A 27,610-nucleotide genomic window follows, 5' to 3' on the forward strand; every position below is an offset into this window, starting at 1 on the left:
AGTCTTAGCTACTGGACCACCAGGGAAGTCTCTCTCTGAAGTTCTAAGACACCCTTACTTTCTGTATTCCTCCAGCCATCTATAATCAGCTTCTATTTTGTGCAAACGTTTACAAAAAAATCAAGAGTAGGGAAACAGAAAGAAAGTTGAGTCCCAGTATCTACATCCTCATGGTTGTTTTGGGACTCCTAATGCCAAAATCCCAGGGTATTATGAAGATTAACTCCAATAATATCCATGAGGTTTCCAAAACAGTGCATTGTAACCTACTTGTAAACACATAACAGATGTGTTGTGTTCAGTAACACATGTTCAGTGATTGTTGCACTAATGATTATATATATGTTGTTTTCCAAATAGAGACATACTCAGATGTTACAGCCTTTATTAGCCTTCTGTAAACTTTGACGTGCCAGCCAAACATGTGATCCTTCAAGATTGTGATGGTGGCCTTTAATGGTCTTTAATAGTTGTTTTGAGATAAAGTGGTTGATGTAAGGGGCTGAGTTGTGGTGTGCCTACTTTCTCTAGTGTTACTAATAACGGGTCTGGGGGAGCAGCATCGGCACAAGGAAGAAAGTTGTTAAAGATGCCAGTTCATGCCGTTCCAAACCTGCAGAATTGCAATTTCTTCCATGGGTGTTGGAATGCTTTGTATGCATATTAAAGTTTGAGAGGCAAGATTTACATAAGTGCTTATAATAAAGATGATATGGCTAGTTTTTTTGTGTGTGTGTGTGTTACGCAGGCCTCTCACTGTTGTGGCCTTTCCCGTTGCGGAGCACAGGCTCCGGAAGCGCAGGCTCAGCGGCCATGGCTCACGGTCCCAGCCTTTCTGCACCATGTGGGATCTTCCCGGACCGGGGCATGAACCTGTGTCACCTGCATCAGCAGGCGGACTCTCAACCACTGCGCCACCAGGGAAGCCCTACATGGCTCGTTTTAATAACTGCTATCACCTATGACCTCCTTCGCAGACTCTGCCTGAGAGCACTTTTTTTTTTTTTTTTTTTTTTGGCTGTGCTGCACAGCATGTGGGATCTTCATTCCCTGACCAGGGGCCAAACCTGCGCCTCACATATTGAAGGCTGATTCTTAACCACTGGACCACCAGGGAAGTCCCACATTTTAATAAATATGAAATGTAGTTAACTTCAATATTATATTTGATTCAAGTGTACAACATAGTTTCAGGTGAGCAACATAACTTATATAGATGACAAATAAATTTGCTTTAATTACGTTCTCCAGGCAATTCCAGGGAGAAACCAGGGTTATGCAACAGGTCTCGCAGGTATTTTTGTGGTGTGAGAGTTGAGTCCAGCCTTTGGTTCAAGGAAAGGTAATAATAGAGTCTGTGTGAGTGGGTCAGGTTAGTGCACCCCACATTCCCCATTCCTGTAGCACCAGTAGTAGCTGAGTGTGAGACAGAAGGGCCTATGGAAACAGGGAAGGAGAATATCGCGTTTTGGTCTCCGTGTAGGAGCTCATTTTCTTCTGAATCTGTCATGTGACAAAGGATAGGGGAGCGTGGCCTTTCTGCATATGAAGGGCCTTCTGCCTCTGAGTGTGCAGGTAGCAGGTGAAAGTGCTGTGCCGATGTCTTCAAGGGTGTACAGGTGTGATTTCTCTACACAATATCGCCTGCCAAAGAAACCTGGAAATGGAAGAGGAAGAGGAAGAAATGGCAGGTTCTCTGGTAAAATTTGTGATCCAGATCAGCAGCCGTGTCACCTTTTCTTGCTGAAACCCCATGTGTTTAGAACTTGCAAACATTTACTTCTGTACCTCTGGTAGTCCTGCCTAAAAAATTTGTTTTCAATACTTTTCTTTTTTTCCCTAATGATAGCCAAGGTTAGATCTCTAGGCTATTCCTCTCTTATATCCCATTGCCTTCTCTCCATTTCCATCCAGGTTCCCTTTACAGCATAAAGAATTTCTACCATGAATTACTGATGTGCAAATGTTGAAAATGTTCCCTTTTTGTCATATCAACTTGAGGATGTGTTGATATACAGGATTCTCACTGAATATGAGGTTGGGTCCTGGGATATCAGTGAAGACAGAGAATATGTAATATTTAGGTCCTGTCTGGATGCAGGATCAGTCTACGTAGACAAGGATAATGAAAATGTACCAATTAAGCTGATTGCTGTAGGGCCTAGAATAACCCAGAGTTCTGAAAAATAGAGCTCTCAATTGCCTCAAGGAAAGACTTCCTATTTAAAATACACAAGAGTACAGGACATGAGAGTTATATGTGGTTTTAAATGTGCTTAACACTGTTCTCATGATTAGATTAATGTTTTTTGGTTTGCTTTTTTCTTTGCTTTCTTGCAAAACTGTTCCAGCAATGATGAGGCCTGTGTGCGTGGGTCAGATGATATCAATTTGTCCCATTACAGCTGATGGTAATTTTGTTCACTTGATTCAGGGGCTATCTGCCAGATTCCTCGACTGAAAAGCTAATAATTTTCCAATTATTGTTAATAGGGGCTTGGAGGGATTTACTAAGAGATGTGCATAAACCATCACAATTCATGTGAATACTACTGTCTTCTTCATTTCCCTTTACTTGTAGATTGCTTTGGAAAATGAAGGCTCTCACCTTTGTTCAGGTTTTGTTAGTAAGAGTTCTGTAAATGGTCTTTTAAATTCCATTGTCATTTCAGTTATTCTCTTGTTTATTACTTTTTGTATCTCCAGGAAAAGAAAACAAGAGTCCTATAGTAAATGTTCAAGTATCTTAAAATGCTATAATATAATCAGCACAAATGAGAAATGAAATAATTTCATGGAAATAGGGATTTGTTGATGCAAAGAAAATCTTCATGATATTTCATCTTGTCCTACTCATTTCTTGAGTTGATCTGCATCTTTCACTCTAGATCAGTGACAATTCTAGATATTTATAAAATGAAATAAGATATTGTTGTTCACATCTTAAAATCAGATATCCATCCTTATTTTTTTTTTTGGCCACACAGCACGGCTTGTGGAATCTTAGTTGCCCCACCAGGGAGCAAACCTGTGCCCTTGGCAATGAAAGCACGGAGTCTTAACTAGGGAATTTCCTCCATTCCTTTTTTTTTTTTTTTTTCCGGTACACGGGCCTCTCACTGTTGTGGCCTCTCCCGTTGTGGAGCACAGGCTCTGGACATGCAGGCTCAGCGGCTATGGCTCACGGGCCCAGCCGCTGCACAGCATGTGGGAGCTTCCCGGACCGGGGCACGAACCCGTGTCCCCTGCATCAGCAGGCGGACTCTCAACCACTGTGCCACCAGGGAAGCCCCCATTCCTTATTTTTGATTGAGTAGTACTTGGAAGTAGAGTTATGGGTCTGCAGATTAGAAATACTTTCTAAGTGTTTTAAAGGGTCTGTCAGGAAGCACTATTTGGTAAAGTAATTTTCTATAACTTACAGTATCCTCTCTTCTCTACTGAACATAGTACTGGATTGGAAATTATAGAATCCCCAGGATGAGTCATCTTCCTTTTTTTAAATAAACAGGTCTTTTCTGTCTCTAAGCTGAACCTGTCACCTTTTTTGAGCAAAGGAAGGAACCCTGGGATGTGAAGAAAAGGAGACAACAGTCATACACCCAGATAGGTGGGAATGAATAAAGCAGATAGCACAGGTGTGATGTCCAAAGGTGAAGGAGGAAGCTAGGCTTTAAAATATCGTTTGGGAAGCTCTGCTTTGATGGAAATTATGTTGAGAAGCCTAGGTTTGTCTCTTGCTCTCACAGAGACACATCTCCTGCTCCACTCATATCATGCTCCTAAATTCTCTAAGGATTTTCCTTTTGCTCCAGTGATCTTCCCTGGCAATCAGAGTGAGAGCCAAAGTCTTCCCAATGGCCAGTGAGGGTCTGTATGTTCTGACTCTTCTTCCATTCTTTATGGGGGCCTGGGAAAATCTGTGCACATACAGAGTTCTTTCATGGAGTTTATGTGAGTTTCTCCTCCCTTATCTTTGGGGGCACTTGTCTCCTAGAGACACCTACACATTCCACTTCAACACTGGGAACGTGAGATAGACTGACTGTCCCCCATTCCAGTCTACATAGAGCATGCTTCCCCATGAACCAGGCCCTGTACTAGGTCCTCAGAAATGAACCTGGGAGCCTCACAGTGTTTACTCTGGCCTCACGATAGAATAACCTGGGCCACTTCATTAAGATATCATTGATCCTGGGCCCTGCCAAAGACTAACTGACAGAATCTATCGAGGTGGGACACAGGGGATGGTAGTTCTGAAAAACACACAAATGATCTCAATGGGGAGTCAAGGCTGAAAATTACTTTGGTGAATGTTGCTCATCAGAATTTCATGGCTATACAAATCACTTATGGATCCCATTAAAAACAGATACTGGGGCCCCATGCTCTGATGTTATGACTCTCCAAGTCTGGGATGAAGGTCATTAATCTGCACTTTGAGCAACCACTGCTTCCGCCAGACCTCATTTCCAGCAGCGTTGATCTAGAGAAATCAAGAACAGCGCCTGAGTGCCTTACATACAACCACCCTATCTGAACACAAATACTGCTTATTCCCAGGGAAGACCACTAACAACTTCTGAAAAGATGACATTCTCTGCTCACCACTTTCAAATTGAGTGGGGACGAGAGAAAGCAGTGGGGTCTGAGCAAGACTCTTATGGAGAAACAACATTTATTCATTCAGGAAAGGAATGTTTCATGAGGACCTACTGTATGCTCACAGGTATGTGAGGATGAACTACGTTCAAGACACTGTGCTAAGATCCTCACGTTATGAGAGTTAATTATCGTCATCTGCTGGGAACTGGGTATTCTATGTTCATCTTTCCCAAGAGGATTTAGATGTTGGGCTTACCTTCCTGGGAGTAGAGATTATCTTTGTCTCTTCTCTTTCATTATCACTGATGATAGAAATAAAACCCATCCACCAAACTTCAAGTCCTTTGCTCTCCTTTATCTGAGTCTGAGCATCAAAAATTGTGAATGCCAGGTCCATTCACAAAGGTGACAGAGTTTCCAGAAACTCTGGTCTTTGAGCTGCTCTGAAAAGGGTGACCAAGGAATGGGGGCAGAGCCATGGCAGGACATTTTTTTGTTGTTGTTTAAGTGCTCATTTTAAATGGAATCTGAACTGATGTTCACTTTTAGGCTCTGCAAGTCTGATTTTGGAAGAAGGACTATATTCTGGGTGGAAATTCTGGACCAGCAGAGCTGTGCCCGCAATGTTAAGCCTGAAGTATGAAACAGGAATCTGATGGGCTGCCCTAGAGATGGGACTGATGGGTGCCTTATGTGTTTATATTACTCAGGGTGATTCTGGGTGGCCAGTCCCTGATTCTGATCTTGGGAAGAGAGCAGTGAGTGGTGACTTGAAGCAGGATCTTAGTTCCCTGCCCAGTAATTGAACCTGAGTAGCCTGGGTGCAAAAACCAGGAATCCTAACGGCTAGGGGCTAGAGGCTAGAGGCAAAGTTGCCCTGGCTCTTGCCCTGTTTGATAAATGAATTTCTCAAGGAGGCAAAAACTGCAAAAACAGGTATTAAGTTTATTATCAGAGACACAGCACAACATGTGGGAGAGCACACAGAGAAACAGTTTAAGACAGAAGCAAATATTTATAAATAAATAAATAAATAAATAAATATTTTTTTAAAAGGTGGTTAGGAGCACTTTATCTGCAGGAAATAGGGGAGAGGTTTTTCTACAGAAGACACCAAATCAAAGCAAGGATAATATTTGATTGTATCTTAGCCAGTCACGATTTTGGAAAGCCTAGTTGGCTGTGTATGATTGGTTGTTTTTTTTTAATTTTTTTTAACTTTTATAAATTTATTTATTTATTTTTGGCTCCGTTGGGTCTTTGTTGCTGCGCGCGGACTTTTCTCTAGTTGTGGCAAGTGGGGGCTACTCTTCGTTGCAGTGCATGGGCTTCTCATTGCCATGGCTTCTCTTGTTGCAGAGCACAGGCTCTAGGCACATCTTCAGTAGTTGTGGCACATGGGCTTCAGTAGTTGTGGCTCGCGGGCTCTAGAGCACAGGCTCAGTAGTTGTGGTGCATGGGCTTAGTTGCTTCTCAGCATGTGGGATCTTCCTGGACCAGGGCTTGAACCTGTGACCCCTGCACTGGCAGGCGGATTCTTAACCACTGTGCCACCAGGGAAGCCCATGCCTCTCCCTTCTGACCTGCAGAGTTTATGCTGAAAAGTCAGCTGAGAGCCTTAATGGGAGTTCCCTTGTAAGTACTGTGTTACTTTTCCCTTGCTACTTTTAACATTCTCTCTTTAATTTTTGCCATTTTTATATACAATGTGGGGACTTCCCTGGTGGTCCAGTGGTTAAGAATTAATCCATCTTCCAATGCAAGGGACGTGGGTTTGATCCCTGGTCGGGGAACTAAGATCCCACATGCCACAGGGCAACTAAGCCTGTGCACCACAACTACTGAGCCTGTGCACTCTGGAGCCTGTGTGCCACAACTAGAGAGAAGCCCACACACTGCAATGAAGACCCTGTGGGCTGCAACTAAGACCTGATGCAGCCAAATAAATAAATATTAAAAAAAATAATATACAATGTGTCTTAATGTCTTCCTCTGTAGGTAATCCTGTATGGGACATTCTGCACTTCCTGAACTTGGATGTCTGTTTCCTATCCCAGGTTAGGGAAGTTTTCATGTATTATGTCTTCAGTTATGTTCTCAGCCTCCTTTTCTCTCTCTTCTTCTTCTGCATCCCCTATAATGCAAATATTAGTGTGCTTGATGTTCTTACAGAGGTCTCTTAAACTGTTCTCATTTCTTTTCCTTCCTTTTTTCTTTTCAGTATGAGTGGTTTCAACTACTCTTTCAGCTCACTGATACATTCCTTTGTATCATTTAGTCTACAGTTGATTCCTTCTAGGGTGTTTTTCATTTCAGTTATCTTATTGTTCACCTCTGATTGTTCTTTATATTTTCTAAATTTTTGTTAAAAATTTCTGGCTCATCTGTGCATCCATTCCTCCCCCGAGTTCTTTGGTCATCTTTATCATCACTACCCTGAACTCTTTCTTGGGTAGATTACCTATTTCCACTTTACTTAGTTCTCCTTTTGGGGTTTTATTTTGTTCCTTTGTTTGGAGCAGCCTCCTCTGTCGCCTCATTTTGCCTCATTTGCTGTTTATATTTTTATGTATCTTATAGATTGGTTATGTTTGTTTCCTAACATTGGAGAAGTGGCCTTTTGCAGGAGACATCCTGTGTGTCCCAGTAGCGCACTCCCCTGTCATCACCAGAGCTTTATGCTCTAGAGGATTCCCCTGTGAGGGCTGCGTGGGTCTTCCTGTCATGGTAGGCTCATCATATGGGTGGTCTGGTAGGCTTGCTTTGCCCCTGGACTTGTTGGTTGCTGGGTCCTGCCTTGTGCAGAGGCTTCTGGCTAGCTATGGGTTGTTAACTGTGTCAGGCGGTGGCTTACTGCAGAAACCCGGGGTGGGGGGACTAGTGCTGCCTTACTGGTGGGTGGAGTCAGCGTCCAGGAAATCTCAGGGCTGTTGCCCAACCACTGTGGGTGAAGCCAGGTCCTGGAGTCTGGTTGCAGGTCCCAGGGGTCCCAGAACTTGTGTTTTATCATTGGTGGGTGAGGCTGCTTTCTCACACAGTTGGCTGCAGGGCCCAGGGTGTCTCGATCCTTCTGTTGGACTGCTAATGGTTGGGGCCAGGGCCCAGCTGGTCTCCAGGGAAGGATCTGGCCTGCTAGTGGGCGGGCTGCGTCTGTAGGCCGTGGGGCTATAGTTTTCTTGTGGCTGGTGTCTGCCCACTGGTGGGTGAAGCTGGGCCTGAGGCTAGAGCAGGCTTGCTGGTGGCTGGCGCTGGGGCCCAGCCAGTCCCAGGGCATGATCTGGCCTCCTGGTGGGTGGGCCAGATCCACAGACTGCAGGGCTGTGGTTTTCTTATGGCTGGTGTCCACCCACTAGGGAAGCTGGTTCTGAGGCTAGAGCAGGTTCCCTAGAGTGTGTGGCTCAAGCCCGTGGATTCTGGGGATGGTGCCTGCCCACTGTTGGTTGGAGCTGGGTCCCAGGTTCTCTGGCTAGAGGGCCCCGAGGGTCTCAAGTTGGATTTAGTGCCTGTGCACTGGAGCATGGGGCCGGGTCCTGGGCCCTCTGTTGGACAGGATCATGTCCAGGGATGGTTGTGGACTCCCAGGGTCATAAGGCAGTCTTCCTGCCAGTGTGTGAGGCTGTGTCCATGCCGTGTTAGTTGCTTGTCCTGAGGCGTCCCAGCACTGGCACCTATATGCTGTTTGGTCTGGGCAGGGCTGGGTATTGGGGCTATAAGCTAGAAGGAGGATTCCAAAGTGGCATTTGTCAGCACCAGTGTCCATGTGGTAGAACAAGCTCCCTAAAATTGCTGCAGTCAGTGTCTGTGTCCCCAGGGTGAGCTGTAGTTGCCTCCTGCCTCTCTGGGAGACTCTCCAAGATCAGCAAGTAGGTCTGACCCATGTTCCTATCATATTACTGCTTCTTCCCTCCATCCCAGAGCCTGTGAGATTTTTGTGTGTGCCCATTGAGAGGGAAGTTTATTTCCCCCAACCCTCTGGGACTCCTGAAATTAAGCCTCACTGGCCTTCAAAGCCAAATTCTCTGGGAGCTCTTTTTCTGGGTCGTCACCCCTTTTTCCACAAGACTGTGAAATGGACATTGACAGTGGGGAATTGTAACAGGAAAGAGCCAAATCTGACTACATATTGGATCTGTTTCTTTTACTTTAACCTTTGCTTTGTGCTGCTTTTGTTCAGTAAAAGGATACTGTGTACACATAATGGCCTGCCTCGGGGAACCCTGCCCCTCTGCCTGAATGTTAAACCAAAGTACCTTTGTTCAGGGAAACATCCGGACCCTGTTCCACCTGCCGATGGCTGCAAGGAAGGAGAAATTAACACATCAAGAAATTAACATATCACCTCCCCCAGGCTGGCCATTCCAGGTGATATTTACAAATCTTATGGCCTTTTTATTTTACTTCCTCATCTCCTCCCCCTCTCTGTGCTATAAAAGAAACTGACATCCAAATCCGGAGAAGATGGTTATTTTGAAACTTTAGTCTGTCATCTACAAGGCCTGCTGGCTTTCCAAATAAAGTATTCCCTACCTCAACACCTCCTCTTTGATTTATTGGCCTGTCATGTGGGGAGCAGGGGAGCTTGGACTCGGTAACAGTTACAAAATGATGACACTCTAACTTATCATTTACCTTCATTTATGAGCTGAAATATTTCCATAAAGGGAGTATTTAGTTCTATTACAGTTCATATAGGTAATGTAGACTAAATGCTGAATTTTTGCCTTCATTTACTGGTATTCAAAATAATGTGTTAGTTGCCTAGCATCTTCCGAAGTTAAACACTTATTTTCAGTGAACTCATAGAATTAAATATCCTTGATGTATTTTTTTTTCTTTCGGTATGCGGGCCTCTCACTGTTGTGGCCTCTCCCGTTGCGGAGCACAGGCTCCGGACACACAGGCTCAGTGGCCATGGCTCATGGGCCCAGCCGCTCTGTGGCATGTGGGTCTTCCCCGACCAGGGCACGAACCCGGGTCCCCTGCATTGGCAGGCGGACTCTTAACCGCTGCGCCACCAGGGAAGCCCTCCTTGATGTATTTTAATTCATTACAGGAAATTCTGATTGATGTTAATTAAAATCATCCTTCTTTGGCCCTGGGGGTTTTGGAACAGCCTTCTGTCTACAGTAGTTTATTTGTTTCTGATGTGACAATATGTTTCAGGCTCCTCTTATCCCTTTCCAGCCCTGGAATCAACCATTTCTTCAGGAACCTAGTTTTCTCTTAAAGGGAAATGGTATGGAGTGATAACAATCTGGTGCCAGAGGTTGGTCCTTGTTTGGGGACTTTTTCAGTGGACAGAGCTAGGACCTATATCTATTTTTATTTTTAAAATTTATTTTTGCGGTATGCAGGCCTGTCACTATTGTGGCCTCTCCCATTGCAGAGCACAGGCTCCGGATGCGCAGGCTCGGCGGCCATGGCTCACGGGCCCAGCCGCTCTGCGGCATGTGGGATCTTTCCGGATTGGGGCACGAACCTGTGTCCCCTGCATCGGCAGGCGGACTCTCAACCACTGCACCACCACGGAAGCCCTATATCTGTATTTTTAAAAGATAACGTCATCAAGCGTTTATAGTGATACTTCTAATTCAAATGCAGAACTATGTAGGATTTTAATTTGACCTCATCAGTCTTATATCTGCTTCTTTTCACACATTGAAATTTTCAGGGTCCAAAACACCAAGATAATTATCTGCATCCTCCCACATGTGTAGAACATTTCAATAACAGAGCATGCAGTGTCTAATTTTATCTGAAAGGTCAGGGTGAAAAGAACAGTTGTTGACAAGGTGAGGATGCATATTCCAGTTAGAGCAAAGAGCATGTACAAAGATCCAGAGGCTGGAGAGCACATAGTTCATTTAGGAAGGAGCAGGTCCTGTTCTACGGGAGGGGTGAGGGGTTCCAGAGTCAGAAGACATTGCAACACAATGGGCCTCACATTCAATGCTGTGGATGTTAGAGCATCCGCCAGATCTTGTGTTTGTTTTTAATAAACAATATGAGTTTTCTACTTTGTCTATATAAGCAGAACTTCGGTGTGAGAAAACGGTAGGGGTTACTTGAAGAGTTACTGTCCTTAACTATTCTACAGCAGTTCAGGGAAAACACCAGTGAAAGTGTAGCTCACTTATTTTCTGACATTTGAAGATGCAGTTGCATACTAATGACCCATCGTTGCGGCATTTTTCTCCCCACAGAGGACAAAGTATGGACTATCGTGTCTCACGATTTGCAGACACAGACGGTGGTGGTGTGCTACAACCCAGAAAGATACTCAGCTTATTTTCAGCACCTCCATGTGGGCAGGATGTCACCTGTTTCTGCAAGATGTCGAGGTTGTGGAACCCCCCAGGTAGGCTGAGCACGGTAGGGTTACTGTTCATTGCTATCTCAGCTGGTGGTTGGAATGATGGAAACAATCCAGCAGGTGTGGCTTATTCTCTTAATAGGCCAGTCTTCAAAGTGCTGGTAGCTGTGAAAGTGAAATACAACCCGTTGGTCTGTTTTCTGGGGAAGGAAGCTAAGAACTTACCATTGGAAAAAAAATTTCCATTGTTTTTATAGATTTTTTTCAATTTTCTATGCATATATGTGTGTGTGTGTGTGTGCTTCTAGTGTTTAATTATCAGTAGTAGCTTTGGGCAAAAGTTTATCAGAGCTCCTTGTGAGCTTTCAAGTAGTTCCCTTTGAGTTCTTCAGTTGTCTTCAATGTAAAGATGAAAGAATTCCAAAGTCTGTCTGCTGGTAAATAGCATATAGAAAATAGCGATGGAATTGAGAGCTCTTTGTTGTCTGTAGTCATTTAACAGTATCTGTTGGTCAAGAAGTCCTCCCCCAATTTTTTTTTCATGATGGCCTACATTTAGCAGTGCTTCAGGATGTGTGTTTGTGTGTGTGTATGCTACGAATGTAGAAAATAGAGAGTTTACAAAGGGTATCCTGGAATTATCTTTAATACAAGACCTATACCTCTGGGTTTCTTGGCAGTAAATTCAATGCGATGACAGAAAACTAAATCTCTCTGTCTCTAGTATAACACAGTGGAAATAATGCATATGCTCTGAGTCAGAGAAACATAGGTTCACATTTTTCAGCCTTGCTGCTCCTTGGGTATGTGACTTTGGGGGAGTTGCTTGAACTCTCTGCCTCAGTTTCCAGTGTCTTTTTCAGTCAGATAAGGATCATAATGCCTATTTCAGGGTGATTGTGAGAATTGAATGAGGTACTGTACTAAGTGCTTATTATAGGGCTTGATGCACTTAAGGACTTAATAAATAGCAAATAATATATTGATTACTTTTTAATAGTAAGCAACTTTGGAAGTAGCATTATGTCAGAGACCAATGGGCTGTTTGATGCCCCAAATCAGTGTTGTATTGGAGCCAGTGTTGTAGGGAGTCGCTTACAGAGAAGAGTTATAAGCGGGACAGTCTATAATATTTTGAAGATTTAAGTACTTTTTTTTTTTTTTTTTTTGCGGTACGCGGGCCTCTCACTGTTGTGGTCTCTCCTGTTGTGGTGCACAGGCTCTGGACGCGCAGGCTCAGCGGCCATGGCTCACGGGCCCAGCCGCTCTGCGGCACGTGGGATCTTCCCGGACTGGGGCACGAACCCGTGTCCCCCACATCGGCAGGCGGACTCTCAACCACTGTGCCACCAGGGAAGCCCTTAAGTACTTTTTTTTTTTTTTTTTTTTCCTTAAGTACTTTTTATGTGCAAAGCCTTGTGCTAAAATTACAAACAAGTGTAACCTATGAACTCTAAGAAAGTAAAATCTGTAAAATAGGAAAATGATTGGTTCAGACAAGTGGTGCTTATGCTATCTGGAGAAAGAAGACATGACCGTGGCCGGGATGTTAAAGAGGTGCTTCGTTAAAGAGGTCGAAAGACAATTCAAGGTCATGGAAAGAGGAAACAAGAGTCTGAAAGGCAGAATACGAATGATCCTTCAGGCCACAGTGAGAAGGAGTTTAGCAGAAGCAGAGTTCATGTCAAAGAGCAGTAAGAAATAAGGTTGAAAAGTAAAAATGAGAGAAACTCTGGAGGAAACGAAATGAGATGCTGGAATTTTCCCAGAAGGCCCATGCTTCTCAGGCTTTAGTGTGCATGCGAATAACTTGGAGAGATTAATAAGACACAGATTGCAGGGCTCCATTTCCTGAATTTCAGATTCAGTAGGTCTGAGGCAGGGCTCCAGAGTTTTCATGTGTTACACATGCTATGGACTGAATTCTGGCCCCACAATTCATATGTTCTCCTCCCCAGTGTGACCCTATTTGAAATAGGGCTTTTAGGAGATAATGAAGGTTAAATGAGGTCATAAGGCTGGGTTCCTAATCTGATTGGATGGGTGGCTTATAAAAAGAGGAAGAGCCAGGAAGAGAGCTCTCACCAGAAACCAAACAGGCCAGCACCTGGATCTTGGACTTCCAGCCTCCAGCTCTGTTAAGGAAACAAACATGTTACTTTATCCACCCAACCAGTGGTCTTTTGTAATAGTAGCCAGAGCAGACTAGTACAATGAGTCCCCAGGTAGTGATGAAATAGCTGGTCTAGAGACCACTCTGAGAACCATGGCTATGTACAATGGAAATCCGTTAAGGTCCCTGCAACCATTTTTCTGTCCGCCTTCACTTATCACAATCTTTTTTTTTTTTTTAATTGGATCCTGTTTTCACTGCCAGGAAAAATCAACCAAGGTTTATAGAAAATCTAGGCACAGTTAATGAATCCCAGCAGCTTGCCTGCACTCAGTTTCATGAGTGAGTACTTCCTGTCCAAGCTCGCTCTAAAGATTTCAGTCAATCAGTCTCCACTCCTGGAGGGGATGGGGTGAGGTAAAATTGCTGACCAGAAAAATAACTTGGCACCATCAGCTTTATTTTCTTCCATTCTCCTATTAAACTTCAAAGTCATCTTTTACTGTTTGAATTTTGCTCTGGTGGTTAAAAAAATACAATGCAGCTTCCAAATATTGATAAGTTTAACTCACAGTTCAGGCACCAGGAGAATTTGGTTGGAGGTAAGAGAAACCGTTTGCCTTTAGTGCCTCTGGTCTTGTAGTTCATTTTTTCCCTTCCCTCATTGGTACCTTCTGTACCTTCCCCCAGCCACCAAGAAACCTCACACACTTATTAGCCTCCTCTTGAAAACACAGGATGTCCAAACCATGAGAAAACATAGGGTAAATTTGATTTTAACCAATACTTCTGTTACATTTTCTAATAAGCTAAACACACTTCAACCTCCAGACACCTTTTCAGAGGATGAACTACTAGACTGAAATCAAGAGTGAACTGTTAGGGTTCCTTAAAAAACTACAAATAGAACTACCGTATGACCCAGCAATCCCACTACTGGGCATATACCCTGAGAAAACCATAATTCAAAATGAGTCATATACCAAAATGTTTATTGCAGCTCTATTTATAATAGCCAGGAAATGGAAGCAACCTAAGTGTCCATCAACAGATGAATGGATAAAGAAGATGTGGCACATATATACCATGGAATATTACTCAGCCATAAAAAGGAACGAAATTGAGCTATTTGTAATGAGGTGGATGGACCTAGAGTCTGTCATACAGAGTGAAGTAAGTCAGAAAGAGAAAGACAAATACCATATGCTAACACATATATATGGAATTTAAGAAAAAAAATGTCATGAAGAACCTAGGGGTAAGACAGGAATAAAGACACAGACCTACTAGAGAATGGACTCGAGGATATGGGGAAGCAGAAGGGTAAGCTGTGACAAAGTGAGAGAGTGGCATGGACATATATACACTACCAAACGTAAAATAGATAGCTAGTGGGGAGCAGCTGCATAGCACAGGGAGATCAGCTCAGAGCTTTGTGACCACCTAGAGGGGTGGGATAGGGAGAGTGGGAGGGAGGGAGACGCAAGAGGGAAGAGATATGGGAACATATGTATATGTATAACTGATTCACTTTGTTATAAAGCAGAAACTAACACATCACTGTAAAGCAATTATACTCCAATAAAGCTGTAAAAAAAATAAAGAGTGAACTGTTAGGGCTTCCCTGGTGGCACAATCGTTAAGAATCCTCCTGCCAATGCAGGGGACACTGGTTCGAGCCCTGGTCCAGGAAGATCCCACATGCCACAGAGCAACAAAGCCCACGCGCCACAACTACTGAGCCTGCACTCTAGAGCCCACAAGCCACGACTACTAAGCCCGCGAACCACAACTACTGAGCCCGTGTGCCACAACTACTGAAGCCCGTGCACCTAGAGCCCGTGCTCCACAACAAGAGAAGCCACTGCAATGAGAAGCCCATTCACCGCAACGAAGAATAGCTCCCGCTTGCCGCAACTAGAGAAAGACGGCGCGCAGCAACCAAGACCCCACACAGCCAAAAATAAATAAATAAAATAAATTAAAAAAAGAAAAGAGTGAACTGTTAATCTGCACAATAAGCACACTTTTTTGTGTTTCCAGACATTTGCAGATTATCATTGTACTTAATAAACTGTACCTTGAAAATAAGTTTATCATATGCTTCTTGCCTTTTGGGACACCCTCCATGTATCAAATTTTCACTCACATAGGATCCGTACTTAATAAATGTTTGCTGACTGGAATGAAATGAAAAATATATAGCTTTAAATATTACCTCATCCAAACTTCAGGCAGTTGTTTTTTTTAATTTATTTATTTGGCTGCACTGGGTCTTAGTTGCAGCACACAAGATCTTTGTTGTGGCATGCGGGATCTAGTTCCCTGACCAAGATGGAACCCAGGCACCCTGCATTGCGAGTGTGGAGTCTTAACCACTGGATTACCAAGCAAGTCCCAGGCAGTTGTTTTTAAACAAGTGTATATGTCAGAATTTTCAGGTTGCTCGTCACAATGCTGATTCCCGTGATTTTGACTTGGTAGAACTTGGTTGAGGCACAGAAATGTTTGCTTTTTTTTTTTTTTTGGCGATGCTGCGTGGCTTGTGGGATCTTATTTCTCCAACCAGGGATTGAACCCAGGCCCTCGGCAGTGAGAGCGCAGAGTCCTAACCACTGGACCTCCAGGGAATTCCCAGGAATATTTGCTTTTAACAAACATCCAGGCGTCATTCTGTGACCCATACATTGAAAAATACCATCTTGAATTTATGGCATGAGGTCTCTCATGTTGGATATTCAGGTGTCAGTCCTCCATGTGGGAGAGGATTAAAGGGAACATTAGAACTTGTCTGACCAATTGCTGTAAAATGGCATATATAACTACCTGTTCCTTCAGCTAAAATATATTGGCGTGGTGGTATTTTAAAAATCCTTTTCATAGACTAAATATTGTAAAGTGAATTTCAGCCTCCCCTTCTGAGTCATTTTTCGCATCCCAATTTCTATTTTGCAGGCTAATTAATCAGTAGCACAGCTGAGGCAAGGAAAAGGAGTGGTTGATATAGCAAGTTTTCCTGTATTATTGTATTCTGTACATGTCTAAGTGAGAAAACATGATTTAATATAAATCTTTAATTTGCTGTTTCAAGGAGCTGATGTTTGCTCTAATTAGTTTTTTCCCTCCTTCCTGGTAAAATGGAAATTTTTTCTTTTTTTAAATTTTTGGTCATGTTGGGTCTTTCTTGCTGCACGTGGGCTTTTCTCTGGTTGCGGCGAACGGGGGTCATTCCTCGCTGCGGCACGCAGGCTTCTCATTGCAGTGGCCTCTCCCATTGCGGAGCACGGGCTCCAGGCACATGGGCTTCAGTAGTTGTGGCTCGTGGGCTCCAGAGCACAGGCCCAGCAGTTGTGGTGCATGGGCCTAGCTGCTCTGCAGCATGTGGGATTCCCCCAGACCGGGGATCAAACCCGTGTCCCCTGCATTGGCACATGGACTCCCAACCACTGTGCCACCAGGGAAGCCCTGCAATTTTAATACTCGTTCTTAACTAAGGCTGAATTATATTGGAACTGCTGTAGGTAGAACTTGAGACACCAGTTTGAATACAGAGTATATTCATTAGCATCATGGCAATTAAAATGAGTATCAAATGGGTTTGTAATAGCTAGGCACTTAAAATGTTGTTTAAAGAGCCTTACTACCCTCAAGAGTTCATGTGGGGCTCTATAGTTTCTAGTGATACTTATGATAAAGAGTTGACTTTGTATGTATATGGACCTCATTTTTATTTTGATAAGTGGTTGTACCATACCATTAGCTAATAAATGTAGAATTACTCATTCATGGTTTCTCACAACTTTTACAAGGATAGTCATATATGACCTGCAACGTTATCTCTTCTTTTTTATCACTACAAAATTCTTAAAAAGAATAAATTTAATTTTATAATTATTTTAATAAATTTATTTATTTATTTTTGGCTGCACTGTGTCTTTGTTGCTGCGCGCAGGATTTCTCTAGTTGCAGCGATCAGGGGCTACTCTTTGTTGCGGCACGTGGGCTTCTCATTGCGGTGGCTTCTCGTCGTGGAGCACAGGCTCTAGGCACGCGGGCTTCAGTAGTTGTGGCATGTGGACTCAGTAGTTGTGGCTCATGGGCTCTAGAACGCAGGCTCAGTAGTTGTGGCGCATGGGCTTAGTTGCTCCGCGGCATGTGGGATCTTCCTGGAACAGGGCTTGAACCCATGTCCCCAGTGTTGGCAGGTGGATTCTTAACCCCTGCGCCACCAGTGAAGTCCAAAAGAATCAATTTTAAAGTAATGCTTTTGCCATTCTTTATGGTCATATATATTCTTGCAATTTAACTATTAGTTTAATTGTCCTTAATCAACTTTATAAAAGACATAGAAACAAGACAAAGTTATTTGATTTCATGCCAAGTTGAAAATAAACAAATTAATTCTAACCAAACAGAAAAAACATTAATAGCTATCCAAAACCACAGGGATGTCAATATGTTTTATATTTATATCCCTGAGACTGCAAGTAGACTGATATCTGAAGTTAATGAAGGGCAGAAATCTTTAAAGTAAGATGAAATCTACTTCTGAAATAAATACCTTAAGAACTTGAATTTGATAAATTAGACACCAGGAGAAAGTTTCACTTAGATCCCACTTGAGTGAAGTCTTAGGCAATGATCCTAATGCTTTTAGATGTCAAAAATATTTCTCTATATTTGGACAAGACTTACTAGCCTGATTTAAAATGTTTATTTGTGTATCTAAGATGAACCAGCATCATGTATTTATTTTACAAAACATTGTGCTTTCTAATTAAGAATTTTCTGCTGAAGTGTTTTTTCCCTACTATATAAATATTTATTTAATTACAGAGGTATAAATTTGATATGTTTTCTATTTTTCTGACTATATTTAGTGTTGTTTTCATTGGTTCCCAGTGTTTCATTTATTTTAATTTCTCAATGTAGTCTTGTTCTCATAAGTCATAGTTTTATTGTTTCTTTTGTTGAAAGAAGCAATATAAATTATCCATCCTTTTGGGTACTTTGCTATTAGATTTTGTATCCATTGAAAAGGAGCTAAGTTCACAATTTTTGCCTGTAAAGTAAGTTGCGTAAAATTCAATATACCTTTTTTTTTTAAACATCTTTATTGGTGTATAATTGCTTTACAATGGTGTGTTAGATTCTGCTGTATAACAAAGTGAAACAGCTATACATAAACCTGTATCCCCATATCTCCTCCCTCTTGCGTCTCCTCCCACCCTCCCTATCCCACCCCTCTAGGTGGTCACAAAGCACCGAGCTGATCTCCCTGTGCTATGCGGCTGCTTCTCACTAGCTATCTATTTTACATTTGGTAGTGTATATATGTCCATGCCACTCTCTCACTTCGTCCCACAGTTTAATGACACTAAACTGTGATTTGGTCGCATCCAGAAGACAAGAAAACATCACTCTGATGTTGTAACTTATAACCTATTTTTAGCAAAAAAACCTAAACTTTGGTGAAGCTATCAAGAAAGTGAATTTTCCAAGTTTGTGATATGCATTATAAGAAACTATGATGTTTAACTATTGAAACAATATCTTGATAAAACACTCCTCAACTGCAACTGAAGATTGGCATTTTCAGTAAATGAGATCTATGGTGATTAGTCAGTATATTAATCAAAAGCTTAATGATTTATCTAATTATTGTGTTAAATAATGTGCTGAAATCAGAGGATACAATTAAATGGGACAAGCAAGAAAGAGAGTAATAACTAAACGGTAAAATTAGAAAATCAAATCTAGTAATGTTCCACACCCAGGCAACTAGCATCTTCATAGAGGACGCTGTAGTTAAAAGGTACAGAGTGGTACAGAGGAGAGTAGAGGCTATTTCAGCAATGTGGATAGGAGCTGATGAAAGTCTCAGCTGGAATAATGGATGAGAGAATCAATCCATAAATATTTATTTTTTTGTATGATGTCTAGGCTGAGATGTGAAGGATTCATGCAATTCAACTAAGAAAAAAATGGCAGGGGCACTTCTGGGTCTGAGATGTCAGAATGGGTAGTATTCTGAGATGAAGGTCAAGGAACACAGAACTTTGAAGGAAATGAGAGAGGTTAGAGTGGCTGCAGCAGAGAACTTGAGTGTGGGAGAGAGGAAAGCAGACTGAGGGGATCAGTCCAGAGCCTCTGCGTGATGTTAAGGATTTCACTCGAAGGGCAAAAGGAATTGTTGTAAGTACGGGAATTCTGGCTGTGAAGTGGAGAATAGAATCCAGGAAGGGCACAGTTTGTATAAAGAGACCATCTGGCACAGTGTCACAGGAGTATAGATGAGACAGGATGACTGGTAGGTTCACTGGGAATTCAAAGGAAAAAAATTTTTTTTTAGTTTAGATAGTAGAATATACAGGATGTGTGATTGCTTCTATGTGGAGTAACTTTAGGGGCAGTGAAAATGCAATCCTCCCATGTACCCACGGGTAAGGATAAAACAAATGACTACGAACAGTTGTAAACCCTTCATAAGATGACTCAAAAAGGTCACAGGAGAAGCAAGAAAAGAACAGGGCTTCCCTGGTGGAGCAGTGGTTGAGAGTCCGCCTGCCGATGCAGGGGACACGGGTTCGTGCCCTGGTCCGGGAGGATCCCACATGCAGTGGAGCGGCTGGGCCCGCGAGCCATGGCCGCTGAGCCTGGGCGTCCGGAGCCTGTGCTCCGCAACGGGAGAGGCCACAACAGTGAGAGGCCCGCGTACCGCAAAAAAAAAAAAAAAAAAAGAAAGAAAAGAACAGAAGGAAGAAGGGACTTCTCTGGTTGTCTAGTGGTTAAGACTCTGTGCTCTCAATGCAGGGGGCCCAGGTTCTATCCCTGGTCAGGGAACTAGGTCCCACATGCTGCAACTAAGAATTCCCATGCCGCAACTAAAAAAAAAAAAAAAAGATCCTGCATGCTGCAACAAAGATCCCGTGTGCTGCAGCTGAGACCCGGCACCGTCAAATAAATAAATATATAAAAAAAAGACAGAGAATAGAAGAAAACACTAGTTTGAAAAAAATGATTTAAGGAGAGGATACTTTTAATTAAAGGGACTCCAAAGTAATGATCAGGGCTTCCCTGGTGGCCCAGTGGTTAAGACTCCGCTTGCCAATGCAGGGGACACGGGTTTGAGCCCTGGTCCAGGAAGATCCCGCATGCCGCGGAGCAACTAAGCCCGTGTGCCACAACTACTGAGCCCACGCGCCTAGAGCCTGTGCTCCGCAACAAGAGAAGCCACTGCAATGAGAAGCCCACGCACTGCAACGAAGAGTAGCCCCTGTTCGCCGCAACTAGAGAAAAGCCCACGCGCAGCAACGAAGACCCAAGGCAGCCAAAAATAAATAAATAAATTTATTAAAAACAAAAAAGGGGGCTTCCCTGGTGGCGCAGTGGTTGAGAGTCCGCCTGCCGATTCAGGGGACACGGGTTTAATGCCCCGGTCCGGGAAGATCCCACATGCCGCGGAGCGGCTGGGTCCGTGAGCCCTGGCCGCTGAGCCTGTGCGTCCGGAGCCTGTGCTCCGCAGCGGGAGAGGCCACTGCAGTTAGAGGCCCGCGTACCGTAAAACCAAAAAAAGAATGATTAGAGCAGTAGGAGAATCAAATTAGATTTGATGCCTTGCAGTGGGGAAGCTAAGGAAAATGAGTGTTTAACAATCAACAACTAAAAAATAAACAAAATCAGGAAAACTGAGAAGTAGTCAGTCTCGAGAATTCAAAGAAGGAAGCCAGCCCCTGGCTTTGAGTGTTCGGAGGCCACTGGAGTTTCTTGTCTGTGGGGTCTGGTGGGCAGAGTCACTGAAGAATAAATGGGAAAAGGGAACAACAAGTAAAGTTTTTGAAAACGTTCCATGTAAAAGGGATGGTTAATACAGAACTGCTGCTTAATCAGAAGGGACAGCCAAAGAAAGGGTTTCAGATTTTTCAAATAACTAACAAAAATTTAAAATAATTAACAAAAATTTAAAATAATAATAAAAATTTAAAAAAATGACATTTAAATAACAAATTAAATATTACTCATTAACTATTACTCATTAAATATTAATATCTGTTAAACATTAAATTAAATATTAAATACATAAATATTTATATTTATTGAAATTGAAATATTAAAACTTTAATTCATTAAATATTAATCAATTCGATAATATTATTTATTAAATATTAAATTAAATATTTAATATTAAATAATATTTCAAAATAATATTTCAAAATAATAATAAAATTTAAAAAATATTTAAGGATGAGAGATTATGAGTATGTTTATAAATGTAGAAGATAGTGCAAGTGATGAGGGTAAAGATATTTCTACAGCTTTTAAGCTGTAGGCCTCTGTGGCTGTTGGCATCTGGAAAACGTGGTAGGTGTTCCTGAACCTGGAGCCTGTAAAAGCCTGGATATTTGCTGGGCGGCCTTTGCTCATCCCTGTGCCCTCTCTTTCTCTGGAGAGTTCTCCGAAAACGTTTGTCTTCCCTTTCTATCTGATCCTCTTCCTTCTGTTTACACAACCCTGCGTGGGAAAAACTGACCTAGAGCCAGGTAAGCTGAATTAAAAGGGAGGTGATTGAGTTCAAGGCCGGTACATCAGTGACTTCAGGGGGCTATTTATTTATTTATTCTTTTTTGGCCACGACGTGTGGCAGGTAGGATCTTGGTTCCATGGCGAGGGATGAAACCCGTGCCACCTGCAGTGGAAACGGGGCTTCTTAGCCACTTGACCTCCTGGGAGGTCCCGGGCTTTTTAATTTAAAGCAGTGGGGCGGGAGGGTGGGATAGTACCCTGGGAAACATGGAGAGAGAAAATATCCCCATCGGAAGGGCACTTCATTGTGCTAAGAGAGAGAAAGGGAAGGAAATCAGGCTGCCAGGTGCCCAAGGCCAGTGCAGCCCCCGGGGCTCCGCAGGGAAGAAGGGCTGAGAGTGGCTATTAGAGCCGACGTCCACAAGAGGGCGGCGGAGCACCAGCGGAACCCTCGTGTGCATCCCTGGCCAAGCCTCCAGGTTCGGACATGGGGATTGCGGAAAGTCAAGGACGTGCCCAGAGGAAAGAGGTTGTTACTGGGCCCCTCTGATTCGCTTGCTGAAATTGCCTCCTCTCACAGAGTGGGCTGAATTCTGCCTTCAGCTTGCCATGGGGGCACTTTCAGCCGGGCCGGGTGGCCCAGTGACCCGACAGCCAGAGAGGCTGTCTGCAGACTGACTGCCCTTTGTTTCTCCAGAGTCAGGACTCTGGACCCAGAAACACCTGGCTTGACTTGGGCTTCCAGCTTTTAAGCTGCTGGTCTCTGTGTGTGTTGGCATCTGGAAAACGGGGCTGTCGTCCTGAACCTGGAGCCTGTAAAAACCCTGGTGTTTGCTGGCGGGCTGCGCTCATCCCTGTGCCCTTTCTTTTTCCCGAGAGTTCTCTCCAAAAGTTTGTCTTCCCTTTCCATCTGATCCTCTTCCTTCTGTTTCCACAACTGTGCCTGGGGTAACCTGACCTAAAGCCAGATCACTTGAAGTATGTGGGAGATGATTGATTTAAACCCGGGTACATCGGTAAAGGCAGTGGGCCCATTTACTTATTTATTTATATTTGGGCATGCTGTGTGGCATGTAGGATCTTAGTTCCCCGACCAAGGATCAAACCCATACGCCCTGCAGTGGAAGAATGGAGCCTCAACCACTGGAGGAACAGAGAAGTCCCGGGCTGATTAATTTAAAGTAGTAGGATGTGGTAGGGAGGGATGAGTACCCTGGGAGACTTGGAGAGAGAAAATATCGCCATCTCTAGGGCAGTTCATTGTCGTAAGAGGGAGAGGGGGAAGGAAATCAGGCGGGCAGGCGCCCTGGGCCAGTGCAGCCCCTAGAGCTGGCAAGGGAGGCAGGAGGAAGGGCTATAAGATGCTATTAGAGACGAAGGCCACAAGAGGGCGGCGGAGCGCCAGCGGAGCCCACCTGTGGATCCCTGGCCAAAATTCCAGGTTTTGAGATGGGGTTGGAGATGGGGTTAGCAGAACCGCAAGGATGTGCCCAGAGCAAAGGGGTTGGTTACGGGCCCCTCTGATTCACCGGCTCAAATTGCGTCACCTCACAGTGGCACAGTGGTCTGCCTTCAGCTTCTGATGGGGACACTTCGTGCCAGGTTGTTGCCCAGTGGTCGGATGACCAGACAGGTTGCCTGTAGACTAACTGCCCTTTGTTTCTCCAGAGTCAGGACTCTGGAGCCAGAAATACGTGCCTTGACTCGGGCTTGCAGGTTTTTAAGCTGGCCTTTGTGGGTGTTGGCATCTTGAAAACGGGGCTGGTTTTCCTGAACCTGGAGCCTGTAAAAGCCTGGATATTTGCTGGGCGGGCTTTGCTCATCCCTGTGCCGTCTCTTTCTCTAGAGAGTTCTCCGCATACGTTTGTCTTCCCTTTCTATCTGATCCTCTTCTTTCTGTTTCCACAACCCTGCGTGGGGAAAACTGACCTAGAGCGAGGTCAGCTGAATTAAAAGGGAGGTGATTGAGTTCAAGCCCGGCACATCAGTGACTTCAGGGGGTTATTTATTTATATTTGGACACGCCGTGTAGTATGTAGGATCTTAATGTTAGTTCCATGACGAGGGATGAAACCCGTGCCACCTGCAGTGGAAACGGGGCGTCTTAGCCACTTGACCTCTTGGGAGGTCCCGGGCTTTTTAATTTAAAGCAGTGGGGTGCGGTAGGGTGGGGTAGTACCCTCGTAAACTTGGAGAGAGAGGATATCCCCATTTGTAGGGCACTTCATTGTGCTAAGAGGGAGAGGGGAAAGGAAATCAGGCTGCCAGGTGCCCAAGGCCAGTGCAGCCCCCGGGGCTCCGCAGGGAAGAAGGGCTGAGAGTTGCCATTAGAGCCGACGTCCACAAGAGGGCGCCGGAGCACCAGCGGTACCCTCGTGTGCATCCCTGGCCAAGCCTCCAGGTTCGGACATGGGGATTGCGGAAAGTCAAGGACGTGCCCAGAGGAAAGGGGTTGTTACTGGGCACCTCTGATTCACTTGCTGAAATTGCCTCCTCTCACAGAGTGGGCTGAATTCTGCCTTCAGCTTGCCATGGGGGTACTTTCAGCCGGTCCGGGTGGCCCAGTGACCCGACAGCCAGAGAGGCTGTCTGCAGACTGACTGCCCTTTGTTTCTCCAGAGTCAGGACTCTGGACCCAGAAATACGTGCCTTGACTCGGGCTTGCAGCTTTTTAAGCTGTTGGCCTCTGTGGGTGTTGGCATCTGGAAAACGTGGCTGGTTTTCCTGAACCCGGAGCCTGTAAAAGCCTGGATATTTGCTGGGCGGGCTTTGCTCATCCCTGTGCCCTCTCTTTCTCTGGAGAGTTCTCTGCAAACGTTTGTCTTCCCTTTCTATCTGATCCTCTTCCTTCTGTTTCCACAACCCTGCGTGGGGAAAAGTGACCTAAAGCCAGGTAAGCTGAATTAAAAGGGAGGTGATTGAGCTCAAGGCCGGTACATCAGTGACTTCAGGGGACTATTTATTTATTTATTTATTTATTTTTGGCCATGCTGTGTGGCATGTAGGATCTTAGTTCCATGACGAGGGATGAAACCCGTGCCACCTGCAGTGGAAACGGGGCGTCTTAGCCACTTGACCTCTTGGGAGGTCCCGGGCTTTTTAATTTAGAGCAGTGGGGTGCCGTAGGGTGGGATAGTACCCTCGTAAACTTGGAGAGAGAAGATATCCCCATCTGTAGGGCACTTCATTGTGCTAAGAGGGAGAGGGGAAAGGAAATCAGGCTGCCAGGTGCCCAAGGCCAGTGCAGCCCCCGGGGCTCCGCAGGGACGAAGGGCTGAGAGTTGCCATTAGAGCCGACGTCCACAAGAGGGCGCCGGAGCACCAGCGGTACCCTCGTGTGCATCCCTGGCCAAGCCTCCAGGTTCGGACATGGGGTTTGCGGACAGTCAAGGACGTGCCCAGAGGAAAGGGGTTGTTACTGGGCACCTCTGATTCGCTTGCTGAAATTGCCTCCTCTCACAGAGTGGGCTGAATTCTGCCTTCAGCTTGCCATGGGGGCACTTTCAGCCGGGCCGGGTGGCCCAGTGACCCGACAGCCAGAGAGGCTGTCTGCAGACTGACTGCCCTTTGTTTCTCCAGAGTCAGGACTCTGGACCCAGAAACACCTGGCTTGACTTGGGCTTCCAGCTTTTAAGCTGCTGGTCTCTGTGTGTGTTGGCATCTGGAAAACGGGGCTGTCGTCCTGAACCTGGAGCCTGTAAAAACCCTGGTGTTTGCTGGCGGGCTGCGCTCATCCCTGTGCCCTTTCTTTTTCCCGAGAGTTCTCTCCAAAAGTTTGTCTTCCCTTTCCATCTGATCCTCTTCCTTCTGTTTCCACAACTGTGCCTGGGGTAACCTGACCTAAAGCCAGATCACTTGAAGTATGTGGGAGATGATTGATTTAAACCCGGGTACATCGGTAAAGGCAGTGGGCCCATTTACTTATTTATTTATATTTGGGCATGCTGTGTGGCATGTAGGATCTTAGTTCCCCGACCAAGGATCAAACCCATACGCCCTGCAGTGGAAGAATGGAGCCTCAACCACTGGAGGAACAGAGAAGTCCCGGGCTGATTAATTTAAAGTAGTAGGATGTGGTAGGGAGGGATGAGTACCCTGGGAGACTTGGAGAGAGAAAATATCGCCATCTCTAGGGCAGTTCATTGTCGTAAGAGGGAGAGGGGGAAGGAAATCAGGCGGGCAGGCGCCCTGGGCCAGTGCAGCCCCTAGAGCTGGCAAGGGAGGCAGGAGGAAGGGCTGTAAGATGCTATTAGAGATGAGGGCCACAAGAGGGCGCCAGCGAAGCCCACCTGTGGATCCCTGGCCAAAATTCCAGGTTTTGAGATGGGGTTGGAGATGGGGTTAGCAGAACCGCAAGGACGTGCCCAGAGCAAAGGGGTTAGTTACGGGCCCCTCTGATTCACCGGCTCAAATTGCGTCTCCTGACAGTGGCGCAGTGGTCTGCCTTCAGCTTCCGATGGGGACACTTCCAGCCAGGTTGTTGACCAGTGGTCGGATGACCAGACAGTTTGCCTGTAGACTGACTGCCCTTTTTTTCTCCAGAGTCAGGACTCTGGAGCCAGAAATACGTGCCTTGACTCGGGCTTGCAGGTTTTTAAGCTGGCCTTTGTGGGTGTTGGCATCTTGAAAACGGGACTGGTTTTCCTGAAGCTGGAGCCTGTAAAAGCCTGGATATTTGCTGGGCGGGCTTTGCTCATCCCTGTGCCGTCTCTTTCTCTAGAGGGTTCTCCGCATACGTTTGTCTTCCCTTTCTATCTGATCCTCTTCTTTCTGTTCCACAACCCTGCGTGTGGAAAACTGACCTAGAGCGAGATCAGCTGAATTAAAAGGGAGGTGATTGAGTTCAAGCCTGGCACATCAGTGACTTCAGGGGGTTATTTATTTATTTATTTATATTTGGACACGCCGTGTAGTATGTAGGATCTTAATGTTAGTTCCATGACGAGGGATGAAACCCGTGCCACCTGCAGTGGAAACGGGGCGTCTTAGCCACTTGACCTCTTGGGAGGTCCCGGGCTTTTTAATTTAAAGCAGTGGGGTGCGGTAGGGTGGGGTAGTACCCTCGTAAACTTGGAGAGAGAAGATATCCCCATTTGTAGGGCACTTCATTGTGCTAAGAGGGAGAGGGGAAAGGAAATCAGGCTGCCAGGTGCCCAAGGCCAGTGCAGCCCCCGGGGCTCCGCAGGGAAGAAGGGCTGAGAGTTGCCATTAGAGCCGACGTCCACAAGAGGGCGCCGGAGCACCAGCGGTACCCTTGTGTGCATCCCTGGCCAAGCCTCCAGGTTCGGACATGGGGATTGCGGAAAGTCAAGGACGTGCCCAGAGGAAAGGGGTTGTTACTGGGCACCTCTGATTCACTTGCTGAAATTGCCTCCTCTCACAGAGTGGGCTGAATTCTGCCTTCAGCTTGCCATGGGGGTACTTTCAGCCGGTCCGGGTGGCCCAGTGACCCGACAGCCAGAGAGGCTGTCTGCAGACTGACTGCCCTTTGTTTCTCCAGAGTCAGGACTCTGGACCCAGAAATACGTGCCTTGACTCGGGCTTGCAGCTTTTTAAGCTGTTGGCCTCTGTGGGTGTTGGCATCTGGAAAACGTGGCTGGTTTTCCTGAACCCGGAGCCTGTAAAAGCCTGGATATTTGCTGGGCGGGCTTTGCTCATCCCTGTGCCCTCTCTTTCTCTGGAGAGTTCTCTGCAAACGTTTGTCTTCCCTTTCTATCTGATCCTCTTCCTTCTGTTTCCACAACCCTGCGTGGGGAAAAGTGACCTAAAGCCAGGTAAGCTGAATTAAAAGGGAGGTGATTGAGCTCAAGGCCGGTACATCAGTGACTTCAGGGGACTATTTATTTATTTATTTATTTATTTTTGGCCATGCTGTGTGGCATGTAGGATCTTAGTTCCATGACGAGGGATGAAACCCGTGCCACCTGCAGTGGAAACGGGGCGTCTTAGCCACTTGACCTCTTGGGAGGTCCCGGGCTTTTTAATTTAGAGCAGTGGGGTGCCGTAGGGTGGGATAGTACCCTCGTAAACTTGGAGAGAGAAGATATCCCCATCTG

At 45.1% G+C, this 27,610-nt stretch overlaps 1 protein-coding gene across 2 annotated transcripts in view; it reads left to right on the top strand.

Annotated features, from left to right (window-relative positions):
* RASGEF1A (RasGEF domain family member 1A) overlaps window positions 1-27,610 on the top strand; it is a 225,335-nt gene that overhangs the window by 16,223 nt on the left and 181,502 nt on the right. For both annotated transcript variants that reach the window (XM_079900990.1, XM_079900992.1), the window contains exon 3: window positions 10,809-10,963. The gene's annotated coding sequence lies outside the window, so the exon portion shown is untranslated. The remainder of the gene's footprint in view (window positions 1-10,808; window positions 10,964-27,610) is intronic.

Source organism: Stenella coeruleoalba (assembly GCF_951394435.1).
Source record: "Stenella coeruleoalba genome assembly, chromosome: 16".
Taxonomy (NCBI): domain Eukaryota; kingdom Metazoa; phylum Chordata; class Mammalia; order Artiodactyla; family Delphinidae; genus Stenella; species Stenella coeruleoalba.